Source organism: Hyperolius riggenbachi, chromosome 7, assembly GCF_040937935.1.
Source record: "Hyperolius riggenbachi isolate aHypRig1 chromosome 7, aHypRig1.pri, whole genome shotgun sequence".
NCBI classification, from domain to species: domain Eukaryota; kingdom Metazoa; phylum Chordata; class Amphibia; order Anura; family Hyperoliidae; genus Hyperolius; species Hyperolius riggenbachi.
Window position 1 is genome coordinate 79,156,493 of NC_090652.1, and position 20,414 is coordinate 79,176,906.

Genomic DNA, 20,414 nt, shown 5'->3' on the forward strand with positions numbered 1-20,414 from the left:
CATCACACTGTGGGAGGGGTTTCACCACAATATAAGCTGTGCAGACACCCCTGGTGATCTACTGGAGAAAAGGTCAAGATTTATTATGGGAAAGGGAGTATCAGCTACTGATTGGGATGAACTTTAATCCTTAGTTAGAGTTCCTCTTTAACTATGACAGGTTTCTGTGATCAAAGTTCATTTCTCAACTGCAGAAAACAGTCCATTTATGAAAAATATAGGGTTTGACTTCTACAGATCTTTCTACAACTATTGAAGCATTATACATTTTCTTCAGTTACAGAGATACAATAATGGATTCTTGAAACACAGAGGTCCAACGCCCTCTTTTATCAAATAATTGTCAGTCTCCAACCGTTCTCCGTATTTTAGTAAGCAATGCTGCACCTTCATCTGCCTTGTGGGATTTGATATTGTTCCAGCTTCCTGTGAAGAAACAAAAGACTTCAGTGCTCATTTCAGAGCCTGCAAGGAGCCGATCCCGATATATAGATCCTAATACTCTGTTTCCAGCTGGTTTCCGCGTCCAATCAATCCTTCCCATTCAGCACTTTGATGTATGAGATCTCTGTGTTGTTCTGCTACTCCTGAAGTTCTTCCTTCCAGGCATTCTGGCGTAGAAAAAAAAATATTAATTTTTAATCCAGGCAATAGGAAAAACAATTCAATCCCCAACTCAAAAGAAATTACTTTTTTCTTCTTCTTTTTCTTTTTTTTTCCAGCAAGAGGTGGAGGGAAATAGCTTTAGGTTCATTTGCAACTCTAGTCAAAACTTTGATTAGTTTTAAATGATTGGAAAAGTTTTGAACACAATAGAACAAGTTTACTAAGATTCATATGGGGAAAGCAGGGCCGAATTTATGCATTTTGTGTCCTAGGCCAAATATGTTGTTGCTCCCCTTTTATCTGTAGCAGCACCCCTCCCATTCCATGTGCAGCCCCCTCTTCCATGTGTATCATCCATGTACACCAGTCCCTTTCTTTCATGAACAGCTCCCTTGGGCATCAGCTTCCCTTTTCCATGTGTTACTCCACTTTTTTCAGCCTCTCCCATTTCAAATGTAGCAGCCCCTCTTTCAGGTTCAGGTGCCGCCTTGCACTGCAGCTGCCCAAGGCCCGGCCCTTTGTGGCCTTTCCATAAATCCAGCCCTGGGGGTGAGGGGTGTAACTATAACACAGGTCTCCCCTCCCACCATAGGAGGCCATTCCACCAGGGTCTGTGTAATGAGCACAGCCACCCCCATGGCTCCCTTCCATATCAAGAGTTACCAGCATGAACCCACCATAACAGTGTGGCCACCATGTCCCCCCATGATAAGTACAGGCACCATGCTGCCCTTCCCTCCGATAATAAGTATGACCCTCATGAATCCCTTATAACAGTGCAATCATGACTATATACCCACTTAACAGCACACAAAAAAATTAGTGAGATTTTCAAGATACTCATTTATGGAGAGGGGAGGCTCTGGATCCCATAGAGCCTTCCTGATCTTCGCTCTGTATCCTCGTTCCCCTTGCTGGAAGATCTGCACCTTTGGGACTCCTCCTCAGCAGTCTTCTGAAGTACTCGCACCCCAGAGTACTTCCAAAACTTGTATTGTGCAGCCGCCATCTTCAGAAGTACTCAGAGGCACAAGCAGGGCCGGGCCGAGGAATAGGCTGGAGAGGCTCCAGCCTCAGGGCGTAGTGTAGGAGGGGGCGCACAATTCATTCAGCTGTCATTCCTAATTGTGTTTGAAGCAAAAAGAAATAAGAAAAGGGGATACATGGCAGTGACTGCAAGCCAGATAACTAGATATTAAGGTGTTGGGGAGGATGTGGGCCCTGTGGCACCTCTTAGTCTAATAGCAATCAGTGTGTGATGGCTGGGGTGGCAGGGATGGAGGGGCGCACTTTGGTGTCTCAGCCTTGGGTGCTGGAGGACCTTGTCCCAGCTCTGGGCACAAGTACTTCTGAAAGCTGCCAGAGGAGGACCAAAGATGTATTCAATCAAGCCAGGTTGAAGAACCTCACAGAGGTCTGGGCTGGTACAACGGCACGGAACAAGGATCAGGAAGGTTCCGTGGCAACTCCTCTAACTCATTTTTTTTTTATCTCGCTTCAGTATTGCTTTCCCATTATAAGTACACTTGTCCTTGAAAGATGAACTTTAACCAAGGATTAAACTTCATTCAGATCAGTAGCTGATACCCTCTTTTCCCACAAGAAATCTTTAACTTAAAGATCATCAGGGGGGTTTATATGGCGGATATTGTGGTGAAACCCCTCCCGCAGTGTGATGTCATGACCTTGGTCCTGACAGTTTGCTGTCTGTGAACCTCATTGCATCGTGGGAAATAACAGCTTTTTCCAACTGCCAAGCATGCAGGATCTTTCTCTGTGCATAGAACTCTCAGTAACAAACACATTCCGTACAGAAGTCACCACCAGTGAAACATTTTAGAATGTAAATCAGGGAGAGAAAAGATTTTACAATGGGCAAACACTGAGTAAATAGTCTATAAATGAATATTGTAAAAAATAAGCAATTTTATTAATTATGTTATTTTCGTTACTGTTCCTCTTTAACTGGGGTTGGTGTATAGCCTAATCTTTAAATCTGTGTTCTGCTATAAATCATATGTGCTTGTTCACTGTAGCTTTTGTGTTCCCACTTGGCAGAGCGCACATGTGCCGCCTATCCAAACCTTAATGCATTGCCATTATTTCAAATTATACTGCCTGCATTATTTTCCCTCTTCATTATCAATGAATTACATTTTTGTCTTTCTATTTTCACCCCACGGATGTGTCACCGTCACTCTGGCAACCGCGTGACATTCACATAACGCAGCGTGTTTGCCTTTTTGTTTATTGCCTATAAACATGTTTGAACTTAGGTTTTTGGAATATGCAGATAAGAAAAGGCGGTTGTTGTTTTTTATGGCTTATGCATTCAGCAATAGATAGACTCCTAACAGCAGTGGAGGTTAATGTCCCCTACAGAGACATGTGTCAATGCAATTATGTCATCAGCTTTAAAAATGCTACAATCAGTATACAAATGCCACAAACATATTGTAGATTAACACAGCATAAGTGTTTTAGTATTTTCATGTTATTAAAAATTATCTTTCTGCTTCAGATTGATGCCAGCTGAGAATTCCCATAACTGACAGAAAGCTCAAACTCTGCATCTTTGCAACCATGGCAACAATAATGTGTTTGGAATACAGATTGCCCCGAAGCCAACTGAGAATAAAACAAATCATGATGTTTAGACATTAACCACTTGAGGACCGCGGTGTTAAACCCCCCTAGTGACCAGGCCATTTTTTACTAAATGGGCCACTGCAGCTTTAAGGCCTTGCTGCAGGGTCGCACCACTCAGCACACAAGTGATCCCCCCCCCCTCTTTCTCCCCACCAACAGAGCTCTCTGTTGGTGGGGTCTGAGCGCTCCCCACTGTTTATTTATTTTTAAATAAATATTTGATTAATTTTTATTTAATTTGCCTATCCTTTTCTTAATTTTTTAAATCCCCCTTTCCTTCCCTCCCCCCGTCAGCCAATCAGCATGATCGGCTGCCATAGGCTTCAGCCTGAGACAGCGGGTCACTTCCCGGCCTCTAGAGGGGACAGCCGTGTCACACGGCTGTCCCCAGTACAGGGCTGCCTTAGATCGCAGCACTGTACAGAGTTACTAGCCGGCGGTTTCACAGCAGAGCTCTGTCACCAGACCAAAGATCCTGCAAGCCCCATAGGAAACCATTCACGGCAATCGGCGTGGAGCGGTCCTGGGGCTGCCGCCACGTTCACGCCAATTGGCGTGGATCGGTCGGCAGGTAGTTACATGAGACCCCTGTCAAATGCGTGTACAGTTTCCTAGTTTTCTTTTCTGCCACTTCCCCAAATCAGTAAGAGCTTAGCAAAACTCTTCATAGTCAGAGGCTATCTGAATCAGCCCTTCCCCTCAGCTGTCCAAGATCTCTAGCTCCCCATTTCTATCGAATGCTATATGCAATAGTTCTACGTAAACTTTAAGGCTTTGTTTCCAGTTGGTCATAGGTAATAATTTGACATTCTAATTTAAAACATTCGTACATCCTATACCACCTTCACACAGACTGGGCAGTTAATTGACAGACACGCCGAGTTACCACTTCCTGATCAGGTGATCTGTCAGCTCAGCTACCTCACATAGCAGTTGGAGGGAACATTTGTATTTTCCACATTTTAATGAACTGATATTAGCGGTATCATCTAGGAACTATCCATTTCTGACACTATAGTCCCTTTCAATGCCTAAATCCTAAACAAGCCTCCCCCCCCCCCATTGATATCTAAACACTATCCCCCCTCCACACTCCTAACACTAAGCTCTCCACTATCTACATCTAACACCAAACTGCGCTCCGACACTACCCCAGTTAGCTAAACTCATTACCGGTCAGTGCACTCAGCTATATCTTAGCCGAGTGTCCGCGGCCAAAGCAACCTCTTGGCGGAACATAGCCGCAATTTAACAGTGGAGTCTATGGTGTTGCCTATTTCAACACCCCCCAGAACTCATTACACCAAATAGCACCAAGAAGTTTTAAATCAGGATGATACCATTTATTGGCTAACTTAAAGTTAAATAGAAAGTAAGCTTTCGGCAAATAAGTCTTTGTCGGACCAGTACCTGAATGTTAGCCGAAAACGTACTTTCTATTTACTTCTAAGCTGGCATCATCCTGATTTAAAAGGACTTTTACTGATGGCTAGCACGGTACAACACTCTACTGCTTCTACTAAATAGCAGCAAATTCTATTTTCAGCACCAGAGACAGCTCCGCACTGAATGTTAATACAGGATGTGTTGCCTTATGCAACTTCTAAGAAAAACTGGGGTGTAAAAAAGCCACTAATGATAATTGATGCAAGCTAGACTTACCAACTAACTGTAGTTAGGGTTGGTGCACACCAAGAGCGCTTCTGAGCGCTTTTAAAAACTCTAGCTCTTTGAATAGCACTTGGCTAATGTATTTGAATTGGAGCACACCAGATCAATGTGCTGTTCTCCCAAACGCAAATGCGGCATTTCTGCGCAATTCAGCCTCAGTGTTAACTATTGGAAAGTGGAAAATTTTTCTGAAAAGCACTAGATCAGAGCCATTTTCCAAGCATTTTTGTTACAGAAGCTATTCAGTTCCAGCACTACTGTAACAAAAAATAAAAAACGCTATACCAAAACACTCCAAAAATCGACAGGCATGATTAGAAAATCATTAGGATCGCTCCTAGAATCGCTCTGAAAAATCACTTCTAAAAGCGATGAGCGTTTGCGATTACGCTAGCGCTTTTTGGTGGGCACTGGCCCTTACTGAGATCTGCCAGTTGTGCTGAGCAAGTCATTCAGCTGCAAGAATTAGAAAATATAAGAAAAAAAAGTTGGCCAATACAACTAAACTGATATATCCACTAAATGCAAACACAGATAAGAAATGGAAACACGTTCTGAGTTTTGTGCATTCAGATTGGCAATAAATGGGCTATTTAGCTAACCATTTTTAGCTATAAAGGCATCAAGTGTGACTCAGGCATCATCAAATGTTGAGAAAATAAACAAAATAGTGTCTATTTGTGTCTATGCAAAAAAGAACACAAAAAGAGTGAAAAAGTAAAAAGTAAAGTAAACCCAATTGTAACGATTGTGGAACTTTCTCCGTGATCAGCGCACAACGCGTGCGCTGACACGGCGGAAATCCTCCACAAGCGTATATTTGCAGGCACCCAGCAAAAGGTGCTACGCACCTGTACAGGGAAATTCCTGTCGGCAGATGGCGCTGGGGAGTGCAGAGGAACCAATCCTCTGTACCTCCACAAATTCCAGACAGGAATTGTACGAAGCGCAGAACGCAATCGCAAGAAAGGCGATTGCGAATGAGAACGAGCAAAGGGACAGGTTGTATGTGTGTGCGCCAATCCAGTCGCCACCCCGCAACCGCGCACACACAACAGCAGATATGAAATAGGAACGCGATCGCGAGAGGTGCGATCGCCAGACGTGACACAAGGCAGATCAGAACAGAATACGAGGGTAGCAAAGGCACAGCAAATAATACAATGAGAAGATGCGGAAAATAACAAACGCTAGCTAACCGCGAACACCGCACTCATTCGCAACAGTGCACGCGGTTATGCGCGGTCTCCACGTGATAAGCACAATAGAGACAAGCACGCCTAACTAACCATCGACAGACAAACATGAAACAGAGGACGCGAACGCTTGCTTAACGGTTACCTCACTGAGCCTCCAGCAAGAGGTCGTAGCAGACAAGACAGACACACGAAAACAGGGACAAGCGAGAGATAGGATCCACAGCACTAGCGAAAAGTGGCTAGCGCGATCCAGGTACAGAGTAGCAGAACAGAAGGATCCACAGCACTAGCAAAAAGTGGCTAGCGCGATCCCAGGAGACAGAACAGAAGGATCCACAGCGCTAGCGAAAAGTGGCTAGCGCGATCACAGGAGACAGAACAGAAGGATCCACAGCGCTAGCGAAAAGTGGCTAGCGCGATCCAGAGAGGCAGAACAGAAGAGATAGCTGGTAGCAACCGCTGCACCAGCTATACTCCAAGAACAGAGATCAGAACGACTTCCTATCCACCACCGCTGGGACAGGACAATCGCAAAAGACAAACAAAACAGATAAACAATCCTAACTGCACTAGGGAAATCTGCCTAGCACAGTTTCCAGGAATTACTCTAAGCTGATCTTCAAACCAAGAGCATGGCTGACACCCCACCAGGAGTGTTACATAGGACGAAATCCTTATGACCAGCGAAGCATTGTGGGAAAGACATAGTACTTATAGTACACGCCTTCAATGAATGTGGCCAGGCAATTTGCATGACAACGTATGCAAATTCCTCTGCAAGCACAAGCTGCAAAACTGTCAGAAGCTCTTCTTTCCAGAGTCCTGCAGCATGCAGACCTACACAATGGTCACAAGGCTGCCTGCCTGCACAGGCAGCTGAGCAAATCATCACACCAATAGGGGGACCTGATGCAATTAATACTGTTGCTAGCAGTAACTTTTTGCTAGTTGCTAGTCAATGTTTGCCACTGTAAACTTTTATCTCAGTCTGATTTACTTTCTTTAATTTATCAAAGATGCCATCACCTTTACTACTGACAAGGTGCATCACTTTGGGATGTTTGTTGTTTCTTGTTAAGTGAGCTGGCATATCACATGATCTCCCACAGTTCTCTAGGGGAAAAGGCTGCATGATATATTTGCCTAGCCAGAACATGACATCTTGAGAGATATGGTTCCTGGGTAATGCGCAGATCAGCAGCAAACAGAAAACAAAAAAACACAAAGGGATGACCAGGAGGCGCCTGATTGGTGTATTATATAAAAGTTGCACTGGGAAAAATGAAGGTATATTAGGTACCCACAGAAATGGGGCGCTAACAAAGCAATCACCTTTAAGGCGTGTGGTCCTGACTCCTGACTCCCTGGGTATGGTAGTTGCTCTCCTAAAGATTGTTTTATAGTGACGAAAAACCTAAAACAACCTCCCACCAAGGGTGTGGTGATTAATATATAGTGGGGTAAGATGAGCTCAAAAGATAAGAAGATAATAAAACAACAGGTCTAAAAAAGGTAAATTGGGTGGCTTATCTCTCCTGAAAGATAAAGCCAACATTGTACTGGTCAATAGTGTATTAGCACAAAAGGTTAGACAACACATTTCGCAGGATGACCCCGCTTCCCCAGGTCAACCAATCAGAAAAGTACTAGACAGCTCAGGCAATCAGATAGGGGTGCCTCTATATCACACATTGCCCGGCCTTTTTGTGCTAATAAACTATTGTCCAAGACAGCATGGGGTTTATCTTTCCTAAGAGGTAAGCCAACCACGTTTCTCTCTTTTTAGGGCTGGTTCAGACGGGCGTTTTTGTGGCGTTTAACGCGGCGTTTCAGACGCAGCGTTTTTTGGGATCTACTGCCATCCCATGCAAGTGAATGGGAGCGTTTAGAGCTGGCTTTTGCAGGCTTTCATGAAAGCCTGGCGGTAGATCCCGGCGTTGCGTCTAGTCTCGAAAGCAACATGCTGCTTTCAGAGGCGGTAAACGCCAGGAAACAATAGCAGAGACCAGAACTGCTAGCCTTGAACGCTTCCCAAAAGCCTTCAAAAGCTAGCTTTTAAACGCTGGCATTTAAATGCTGGCGTTTGAACGCAATGCCAAGCAAAAGCTCAGCAGACGCCCGTGTGAACCAGCCCTTAAACTGTTTTTTTTTATTTCTTTATCTTTTGGGTGCTAAACATGGTTAAACACATACCAATATACAGCCATAAAGAGATATAAGATGCATTTCTTATGCTGAAACCAAGGTGATTAAAGATATACCGTATAACTGAATAATGTATTATATTCTACTACATGTCATTACAGTTCCTCTTTAAATACTACAGAAGCCAATAATCAGACTAAGCACTTTCACCAAATGCAATTAGAAAGTGTGGCGCCATCCAGATATATTTCCACAAGGCCAAGTGATAAAAAGCTTGCTTGCTGATTATACCAGAAGTTTTTAAGCCCCAATGATTTTATTTACTGCTTGAGCTATTGCTGTCAGATGTACTGTATAATGAGTTGTTTCACATCCAAAATGATCAAAGGCTTTATCGCCTGCTTTGCTCTGGCAATGAGACATGTTACTCAGTTCAGGATGGTGCCTTTTTGAACCAAATCAAGTTTATCCTTTTCTAACTAATTTTCTTTTAAATACATATTATTACAAATATTTTTGGTAAAAATTGTGTAGCTCCCCCCGCCCTCCTTTTTTTGTAAAGCTTTTGTTTTAACACTTTGTCCCCCATGTACACTGGTTCAGTGGGGTCAGAACAGATGTGGCTACAAGCATGGGTTACCGCCGCCTGAATAAGACCAGCCTGTATAGTGAGTCTGTGAGTATTATGGCATCCCCAAGCTTTTGTAAATCCATGCAGCCCCTGCAGAGTATAACCACAGTGGCGCATCCTCACCTCTCCAGCCGGAAAGTTTAAAGTCCTCTTTCTTGTGTCCTCTCCTGGCTTGTCTCATCACTGGTGCCCCCACATGTGCACCACTGGGTCATGGTGAGAAAGGGTGCCAGCAATGATACGAGGAGAGGACACAAGACGGATTCAGAGCTTGCTAGCTGGAGGGGTGAGGGCGCTCCACTGTAGTTATACTACGCAGGGGCAGCAGGGAATACCATAAGCTTGAGGGCGCCAGAGAGAAAGTGTGAAGGGGGGCAGTGCTGTTAGAACACTAGGGAGGGCGAGGCAGGGAGAGCAAATGTACTGTTGGAGGCTAACAATATTTTAAAGGGAAATTCTTCTTGTTACAATCCAGGTTGCTAAGCTTCAATGAGCTGTGTTTGGGCTGTAGTAGCCTCCTAACCCTGACCTATATTTTCCTACCCTTAATTCTGCAAACCATAATTCTCCTAAAGATAACAAAAATAAGAGATCCCTAGTTATTACACTGGTGGTCGCCACTGTGCTGGAGTCCCAAGGGAGCAGTGTTAGGTTTGGACGAGAGACAGATTGGTGGAAAATGCTCCCCTAGACACCCTCGCACCACAGACACACCAAGTTTAGAATATGTTTTATGAGGTTTTTGTCCTCTAAACCTAGGAGCGTTTTATATTCAGGTGAGTCTTATGAAGTGAAAAATATGGTAGCTTATTTGTATTGTATTAGCAATAATCCACTCCGATCCAATATGTCACAGTCATTGTAATCATCTGGGGTGGTCTTAATTGAAACGTAAAGTAATAGAAAAAGAAGCCAGTTTCACTTACCTGAGGCTTCTACCGGCCCCCTGCAACTGCCCTGTGCCCACGTTGTGACAAACTGATCCCCCAGTCCCCCGCCGCGACTCACTTTCGTTTCCGGCAACTCAGCAAGTCGATGGCCTTTGCGCCTGCGGGGCCCTAGTCATGCATGTCCTCAATCACTCTCCCATCGCCTGGAGCGTCCTGCATATACGCAGTATGAGGTTTTTATCTTTATTCCCACTATTCCACTGATACCATGTATGGGGGCTTTGCTATTAAAGTCAGCATGAAATTATGCGATTATGAGCAAAATCACGGTTCCTGATTATAAACGAAATTAATGAAATTATTTACGATTTTACACAAAATTTTGCATTACAATTTTGGATCTTAATTGCGAATTACGATGCAAAATTTGTGCTCATCACTAATCACAAAGGCAACAAATATCAGAATCATTTATTTCGCCAAGTACAAAGGGGGGGTTGTACCTGGAATTGTTTTTTGACTCATGCAGGTTCTGAAAGGATGGGGGGATAATGTGTGAAAGCCAAGAGCCGAGGTTTCCATACCCCGGCTCCACCAGTCAATCATATGTTATTCCTAGGAGACATCGAAGGGGGGGGGGGGGCAGAGGGAGGCAAAGGTTCAGCAGTGATGACCCAGTTCTTTATGAAAGAAACCTGCGGTGATGGCTGACGCTGCTGAGGATCCTGCTGCTGGCATCTGGCAGTGCTGGCCAAGATGTAATAATCAATAATAAAGAAAAATAGAGAGTAGTTACGGCAAATTACCCTTAAGCTTCTGGCACAGAACCTACCCAAACAGAACCTACCCAATTGGCCCAAGTGTCTTTACATTGAGCATCTAATATGAATGTTAGATGCAGAGACGAGCAACAAAATTGATACGTGAGATGGAAGGTCTCGCTTACCAAGAGAGGTTAGATAAACTGGGTTTATTTAGTCTAGAGAAAATACGCCTTAGAGGGGATCTAATTAACATGTATAAATACATCAGTGGCCAATATAAAAGCTTGGCGGATGAGCTTTTTGTCCCTAGGCCTTCTCAAAGGACGCATGGAGGAAAAACTTTTTAGCCATTTATTTAGGAAAGGGTTCTTTACAGTAAGAGTGATTAAGATGTGGAATGCATTGCCACAGGAAGTAGTTATGGCAAACTCTATACCTGCATTTAAAAGGGGCTTAGATGCTTTCCTTGTGTTGAAAGACATCCATGGCTACAATTATTAGGTAATGCCTAATGATGTTGATCCAGGGATTTTATCTGATTGCCATCTGGAGTCGGGAAGGATTTTTTTTCCCTTTTAGGGCTAATTGGACCATGCCTTGTAAGGGTTTTTTCGCCTTCCTCCGGATCAACAGGGATATGTGAGGGAGTAGGCTGGAGTTGTACTTTGTACTGGTTGAACTCGATGGACGTATGTCTTTTTTCAACCCAAATAACTTTTCAACTATGTAACTAGTAGACAAAGAGAGAAAGCATGCATAAGCTGCAACGGGGATGCCCAGTGCTCACTTACTGCAGTTGCAGACATACCTCCTCCATGCCTTCTGTGGTCACGCTTCCAGCTCTAGAGCAATGTGCACAAGAGGAGTGCACACTGCAGTGACCTGAAAGTACTTCTGGGGTCGTGACCATCTTTGCTAGAAAAATAAATTTTGAAAAAAGGATTTTACCAATGAAAATCACTGCAGGAAGCCACCAAAATGGCGCGGATGGTGTTCAGGAGACGTCAAGGATTCAGGTAGTATGTTTTTTAAATTGGGTAATTAACTCACAGGTTTGTTTTAAACAAAACCAGTTGCCTGGCATCCTGCTGATCTTTCATACATTAGTAGTGTTTGAATCACACACCTGAAACCAGCATGCAGTCAAACTTAAAGAGAACCCGAGGTGGACAGATAGAATGTTACACAACTGTTATCTAGCGCTCTGGTCGATATTATAGCACTTAACCCTCCATGTGGAGGTGAGCCATCTGTGATATCCACAATGGTATGCTATATCAAATTTTTACACAGGTGTCTGTTTATAAAAACAACCTTTATTATTGCACATACTGCATACAAAAACCCTCAACCCCCATTAAAATGGCCTAATTGGGTTGTATACTTTTGAAACCATACACGGCCAGCTGTGTCATTTACTCAGCCTCTTTCACACCACACTCAACCTGAAAGTTCGCACTACTCCCGGGAGCAATTTATTTTCTGCAGCTGCCAGTAGATTGCCCTTAGATATTGCAAAGTCTCAGTTTAAAGTGCAGTTCATTCCCACAGCATCAGCATAGTTACTATATATAAGCCTTAAATTCATTGGCTATGCAGTCACAGTTCCTTCAATAGGCCTCTCTCCATCTAGATATATATCACAGGAGTTTCCCAACTGCGCTGTCTGCCAAGTCCAAGGTTGCTTTGTGTCAGCTGATAAACGTATTGTGTTAGGTTTGCGGCACAGCACTATAGTTATGCCTGAGAGAGCTCTCACCACCTCCACGGGCTGCAACAATATTCCTCCGCCGGCTCTCCACCACGCTCGGCTTCTCCACCACGCTCGGCTTCTCCACCACGCTCGGCTTCTCCACCACGCTCGTCTTCTCCGCTGTATGTGTTTTAGCCGCGTCCCTGCCGCTCTCTCAGCCGCCTGAGCAGCGTATTGAGCTGTAGCTGCTGGTTGCTGGTATGTTCGCTCAGATGACGTCACCCTCTAGGCCACACCATTACTAGTATCGCCTACCCACTGGCCTTCCTCAGATGGTGAGGTAGGTGGCACTATTCCTCCTTGTCTTTAAATGTTTCCATTCTCGTTAACTATGCAAATTCCTCCCCCACTCACGTACCTCTGTCGGCAGAACGACTGCCCCGTGGGAAGGTCTGACGGACCCATTGTTTGTAACAATATGGCGTGTGTACGCACCTTTGAGGATCAAAGCCCTTTTTTCCCCTTCTTGACTGTGATCACCGTGATCACAATGAAATTGAAATTGGCTCCTATCCGGCACATGGAGTAAGCTGAAGCATTGGCAGCGATATTGGCATAGCGGTGATAGCGACCCTGAGAAGCCCACCTTCCTAGTTAAATTGGAATAGTTGTACTGAAGTATCCCTTACCCATTTCCACAAAGACTTGAAAGTATTTTGTATTCCAACGAAATTGCGCACCCACAGCACAGACCAATGGGAATCCTCCCTAGGGAGGACAAACCTGGAAAACTGGAGGCACTCTTAACCTTCCTGGCGGTAAGCCCGAGCTGAGCTCGGGCTATGCCGCGCAGGAGGATTTCTCAGGCCCTGCTGGGCCGATTTGCATAATTTTTTTTTTTTTGCAACACGCAGCTAGCACTTTGCTAGCTGCGTGTGCATTCCGATCGCCGCCGCTACCCGCAGATTAGCCGCCGATTGCCGCGACGCGCCGCCCCCCCCCCAGACCCCGTGCGCTGCCTGGCCAATTAGTGCCAGGCGGCGCTGAGGGGTGGATCGGGACTCCCTTGGACGTCACAACAACGATGACATCAGTGACGTCATGGCGATGGGGGAAGCCCTCCAGGAAATCCCGTTCTTTGAACCGGATTTCCTGATCAAAGATGGCCAGAGGCGATCGAAGCTGGTGGGGGGATGCCGCTGCACAGTGGCTATCATGTAGCGAGCCCTAGGCTCACTACATGATTTAACAAAAAAAAATAAAAAAAACACTGCTGCACTGCCCCCTGGCGGTTTCTAATAGACCGCCAGGAGGGTTAAAGATGCCCATATGAATACTGCATACTTTCCCACTTCTGGTCCACACTCCCCCCCCATTCCCTTAGATTGTAAGCTCCCAAGGGCAGGGCTCTCTGACCCTTTTTGTGTCTTGGAATGTGTTATTCATTTTGTATCTTGCAATGTGTTATACATTTTATTCATCATGTTACATTTCTCACTGTAATTGCAAATTCTGTTTTTTGTACCAGTGTTTGTATTATTATGTACCCCATGATTGTTTTTCTTACTTAGTACAGCGCCACGGAATATGTGGGACAGTTGTCTCGGTGTAGCTTGGTCTGTGCTTTTTGCTACTGCGCAAGTGCGCAGCACGGACCCAGCACAGACCCAGCCTCACACAGACAGGAGGACGGGCATGGGCGGGCGTGTGAGAGGGCGGCCGAGTGTGCACGTGCGGGTGCATGCAGTTGGTGTGCGCACGGTGGGTGCGCGCGTGCGCACCAACAGGCGGCAGTGGCGAATCACAGACCTAGAGCTCGTTTTTTAAACCGGCTTAGGTCTGCTAGTAACAAGCATAAAACTGACTTTTCCTCCTGCAAACCAGTGATCAATAGTCAGGGTGTTGGACAGAATGATATTGGGTGGGGGGTGGGGTTGTACAGTGGGCCTGGGATTCTGGTGAGTACAAATCTGACCCTGGCTGTGGTATCCCATAATGCATCACTCAAATATGAAAAAAACTGGGCATATGCTTCTTTTTATACTAATCTATCAATGCTGCACATGCTGCTTCTGGATTGCTCCAGACTGATCTATTTAAATAACTATCATACAGACTTTCTTGCAAGATTCAATATTGACTTTGAGTGAGGACCTTAGTTTGCCCACATTTAGTATGTGTGGAAGAGATTGCTTTACATCAATGACATCGTCATCTTTATGGTTTATCTTCAAGCACTAGCATGCACACTACAGTGTAGAACCAAACCCTTTTCATGATGTTAATATGGGGTAATGCGCATTTCCCACGTTGGCTTGCATCAGACTGCATACCAATAGTCTCTCAGTCTTTAACGCAATACTGACTTCACCCGCTGCAACAATTAGTTTGTGCAATTAACTTCACTAACCTTCATCTACTTCCTGTGAATATTGTATCCGGGGTTTACAGATGTATGGAATCTGCTCCATCTCAGGCTATTCTCAATTTCTCTCCACTCCTCCTCTCTCTGGGCTAGTGCATGCCAAAATCACAATAGCAATTGCTAGCAATTTGTGAGTGCGATTTGGTGAAGCGATTTTCAGAGCGATTTCTGAATGAATCGCTCAAAAAATGCTACATGCAGTATACTTGCGATTTTGAAAAAAAAATCACAACGTTGCTGTGGGAACACCCTTATAGGGTAACATTAGCCAAGCGCTTTTCAAATCACTGTTGATTTGAAAAACGCTCAGAAGCACTCTTGGTGTGCACCAGCCTCCTTCATTCACCTTTGTTTCCCTCTTCCCCTAGAGCTGGCTGTGTGTTCTTGTCATACAGGAAAGCTAAATAAAAGTGCAATCCTGGTGAGGCAAATTATTATTATTTAGTATTTATATAGCGCCGCCATCTTCCGCAGATGCATATATCCCTGCATCATATGGCTATTGCTTGCGCGATGTGACACTATGTGGCATATTCCACTGAATTGTCCAAACTAAGTCTATCTCCCGTTCCTCTCTCGGGGAATTGCTCCAGCGCTGTCCCCCATTCAAATTTGCTGCTACCAGAAGCCCTCAGAGACACTTGTGTCCTTGAGTACTTCCAAAGATAGGCAGCTCCGTAATACGCCAGCGCACTTTTGTGCATGGGCAGTATGGAGCCACCTGTATTCGGAAGCACTCGGGGACATAAGTACTTCTGGACCTTTCAGGAACCCCCCCCCCCCCCCCCCTTAAAAATCCTGTGTTTGCCCCTGTAACTGGTATCTATGATTCATTTCCCTGTATGCAGAGTAGAACCAGGTAGGAGTGTGTCAGAAATGCACCCTCAGCAGTGATGACTCTGAGTACAAATTTCGCATAGACGTAATTTTGCATTGAAATTCACCCATATGTAATAACTAATTTGTAAATTCAATTGATTGTGCATAATTTTGTGCCGACTTTAGCGGTGAATAGCTAAGCCCCCATACATGCAATTTCCACCAAAATTGCTACATATATTAAGGAGAATAGAGTGTACAAGTCAAAAAGACCTTGCAGTTTTTAGGAAAATCTATTTTAAAAATACGAGGTGTGTGGTTAAAAAAAAAAAACACAGTGTCACGCTCATTGCTGTCACTTACTGATCAGCTGTGTAGAGTGCAGTGGTTGGCAACGGGACATGTTCAGTTCAGGTGAAATATTTGAAATGTTGAAATTTTAGGTTACAACATTTTCAAAATGTAATAGATAAATTGGTAATGACAAGCATTTCTGGTCCCCGCAACAGCGGCTGTAAATACCACTTTTTAGGCAGGTAATCGCGGTGACTATACTACAGACCTTTATTTGAAGAAACCAGTGCTCTTCAATTTATTTATTAATGACCTAGTAGATGCAGTAGTGAGCAATGTTGCTATTTTTGCAGATGATACAAAATTGTGCAGAATCATCAACTCTCAGGAAGATAGTGTCATATTGCAACAGGATCTGGATAGGATGGCTATATGGGCACATACATGGCAGATGAAATTCAATGTTGACAAATGTAAAGTCATGCATTTTGGTCATACCAATGGTCTAGCACCATACAAAATAAATGGGATACAGTTGGGGACATCAAACTTGGAGAAGGACTTAGGAGTACTCATCGACAACAAGTTAAATAATCGTACTCAATGCCAAGCAGCTGCACCTAAAGCTAACAAAATTTTGGGATGCATTAAAAGGGAAATAAAAACTCGAGATGCTAGCATAATATTGCCCCTGTTTAACTCTCTAGTAAGGCCACATCTGGAATATGGAATTCAGTTCTGGGCACCACATTACAAAAAAGATATTGCAGTTTTAGAGCAGGTGCAGAGACGAGCAACAAAATTGATACGTGGGATGGAAGGTCTCACTTACCAAGAAAGGTTAGATAAACTGGGTTTATTTAGTCTAGAGAAAAGACGCCTTAGAGGAGATCTAATTAACATGTATAAATACATCAGAGGGCTATATAATAGCTTGGCGGATGAGCTTTTTGTCCCTAGGCATTCTCAAAGGACTAGAGGACATGATCTGCGCTTGGAGGAAAAACGTTTTAGCCATTTAATTAGGAAAGGGTTCTTTACCGTAAGAGTGATTACGATGTGGAATGCATTGCCACAGGAAGTCGTTATGGCAAATTCTATACCTGCATTTAAAGGGGGCTTAGATGCTTTCCTTGTATTGAAAGACATCCATGGCTACAATTACTAGGTAATGCCGAATGATGTTGATCCAGGGATTTTATCTGATTGCCATCTGGAGTCGGGAAGGAATTTTTCCCTTTTGGGGCTAATTGGACCATGCCTTGTAAGGGTTTTTTCGCCTTTCTCTGGATCAACAGGGATATGTGAGGGAGCAGGCTGGAGTTCTACTTTGTACTGGTTGAACTTGATGGACGTATGTCTCTTTTCAACCAAAATAACTATGTAACTATGTAAATATGAGATTTTTGGCATTTACGCATTAAAAAAAACTTCTGCATAACATTTGTGAATTTTGTGGTATATATTGCCCTTGATCAACCTCCACCATGCCACCATCCGTGTTTTGGTACACTCTGTACACCTTTTTTTAGAGAAATTGTAGCTTCAGAGATGCCATTAAGTTCCCCCTCCAGTAGTCAATGGGGTTTACGTGTGAACGATTGGTTTGAAAATGTTCATGCAATGTTTGAACAAGAAATCATGATGTTCGGCCATCCCTACTAATTGGCTACTTTACTACATCCGATCGACACTGTATGTAGCCGATTGGTTACTACTCCCGCATTATGTGCCCAACTACCTGGGCACCCGATTGTCAACAATTAGAGGCCTGCCAATCCGCTTGACCAAATAACCTTCTTGCTTCGCTCATTTTGGCTAAATCCATCTCTGGTGTACAGGGCCGGTGCTGCCATGAAGGCAAAGAAGGCAATTGCCACAGGGCCCCCTGCACCACCATACACCCCTTGGGTGGTCTCCCCTTGACTGTCCCTGGGCCCCTGCATGACGTGCAGCTGACTGGCTGCACTATAATAATATCGGCATTTGGATGCCCATGGTGCCCGATATATAGCAGGCGCCCAAATTTCCGCTCTAGCACCCAAATATCAATATTTTCTAGTGGAGCCTATGGCGCGCCCAATTAGTCCACTTGCCACATGTGTCATTTTTTACAGCTTTGCCTGTAGAGAGCCACCCTGCTGATTTCAGGAAGTGCTTTGGCTGATCTGGAACACACAGTTGAGGAAGCAACCTCTGACCTGGATGCAGCTCTCTACATACCGGTAGTAGTTACTGGGCATTGGAGTGGGCGAAGCAATGTACACTGAGTAATCCCTCCGGGGAAAGGGGGAGGCAGCCGGCTCGGGGCCCCGGTGGGTTACTTTGCTGGGGGAGGGTAGGGATGCTCCCAGATTATCTATGCCCGAGGACCCCGTGCCACTTAAACCAGCCCTGCTGGTGTAGTTTCACCATCCTTTTTTATATATATATATATATATATATATATATATATATATATATATATATATCCCCAATATATGAACCTTCGTACCTCTCCATGCTAGCCTACAGACAGCTATCATTTTACAGACATGCAGAACGATGCGTCCTTGCCACCATAGTAACAGTCCATTCAGGGGCGTAACTAGGCCCCACTGGGCACCCCTGCAGAATTTCAGAACGGGCGCCCCTCCCTGGGGCCCGCTCGGGGCCGTTTTGTGGGGGCTGGCATTTGTTACTGAGGAGCTGTTACGAGGTGTTGCCTAATACTGGGGGCTATCTTGGGAAGCTGTCTATTACTGAGATCTATTATAGAGGTCTGGTCTTTCCCCAGGAAAGCTGCCTAATTAGGTTATTTAGGAGAAGTCCTTGTTCAACTGTATAACTGACCTATTACACCATCTCACTCTTACCGGCCATGCCCCACTTTAAGTGGCTCGCTTGCTTCCACTTGGCACAGTAGGCACAGCTTCAGTGCTTTCCTTATGTGCTATTTTCCCTAGAACTCCTATTTTTCCTAGTGCACCACCAGTCACTCTCCCTTGTTGGATGATTGGACTGCAAGATGGAGGATGTGAAATTACTTCAAGAAGAGAAGGAGGAGAACGGTGGGTGAGAAGCAGGGCCAGTTCTAGACTTTTTTCCAATGCCTGAGGCAAACTTGTGAGGATGCGCCCCTCCTCCCCCCATTTGGAATGATTACACAGTAAATGGCAATTTGCACCGCCCATCATTTTATTAAAAAAAAAAAAATACCCTCAGTATAGGTAACCAGATATAGGTGCCCCCAGTATAGGTAATTAGGTATAGGTGCCCCCAGTATAGGTAGCCAAGCATAGGTGCACTTAGTATAGGTAGCCAGGTATAGGTGCCCTCAGTATAGATAGGCCAGGAATAGGTGCCCACAGTATAGGTAGCCAGGTATAGGTACCACCAGTATAGGCAGCCAGGTATAAGTGTCTTCAGTATAGGTAGCCTGGTATAGGTGTGGGTGGGCGGGCAGGTGGTCGAGCGACGAGGCAGGCGGTTGAGCAGGAGGGCGGGTGGGCCGGTGAGTGGACATGCGTGCCTGTGTGCAGGTGGAAGAATTGTGCCTGGTGCCGCCCCCAGCCGTAATGCCGCCTGAATGACACGCATCAAGTTGAAGTTAAGGTTAGGCATCAGGAAGGGTGGGGGACTACGCTGGGGGAGAGGGGGAGGACCGCAGTAAGATTAAGTATGAGGAAGGGGGTTTGTGCTGCGGGGGTGGTTAAGGTTAGACCTCAGGAAAGGGATTTGTGCCGGGGGGGAGGGTTAAGGTTAGGCATCAAGTGTGAAAATTTGAAAGCCGACCGTTTGGCTGCATTGGAAAACAAAAATACATGAAAATACACAGCACCCAGCTATCAGAGCAGATCTTACAGACAGGTTAAGCTTAGAAAGGGATCAGGAAGGAGCTCAGCCTCTGGTTAGCCAAAGCCGCGATCCCCGACGGTTTCACTTTAAGCAGCAGAAGAAGGGATAAGCCGTTAATAAGAAGAAATCTTGCCCAGAATTCAGATTTACTTTATCGCAGCTCCGCTCTCCATCACGGTACAGAGTGACAGTAATTCTTCCTGTCCATTCCTCACCTCCGCCCTGCACACCTCTGCCTCTCTGTTAATTAATGTGTTGATATTTATGTCAAAACGGTTCTGATGGGCTGTAATTACTTTCACCTCCCATGATCTGCGCTCTACTTGTGACTCCAAAATAAAGTAGCTGTTTATTAACGCTCGCGAGGGGAAGGAGGTCATCAGAGATAAATTGATTGTTTAATTGAGTATCTTTCCATTCTACATATTTTGCAAACACTGCTTTTGCAGTTAATTGTATGGATGCTTCAAGTGTACCTGTGAAGAAAAAAATGCAAAAGATACTCACCTCAGTAGAGGGAAGCCTCTGGATAATCAAGTGGCTTCCCACTTCCTCCTTGCCCCCACCGATCCAGCGATGGCAGTGGGGTAGCTAGGGTATTTGACACCCAGTGCGGATAATTTACCGACACCCCCTCCCCCCCAAAAAAAATGGGTGTGGCCATGACAACACATGGGTGGAGCTAACTGTAATGTAACTGTGTAACAGTAAGGCAGTGGGCTAATATAGGTAGCCAGAATAGTTGCCCCCAGCATGGGTTAGATAGGTAGGTGCCCCCAGTATAGGTTAGT

The 20,414-nt window shown here is 44.9% G+C and overlaps 1 long non-coding RNA gene across 1 annotated transcript in view; it reads right to left on the minus strand.

Moving 5' to 3' along the window:
- Positions 1-252: 252 nt before the first annotated feature.
- The window catches only part of LOC137525564 (uncharacterized), a 76,841-nt gene continuing 56,679 nt past the window's right edge, over positions 253-20,414 (minus strand). Inside the window, exon 2 of the long non-coding RNA XR_011022938.1 lies at positions 253-611. This is a non-coding gene — a long non-coding RNA (uncharacterized lncRNA). The remainder of the gene's footprint in view (positions 612-20,414) is intronic.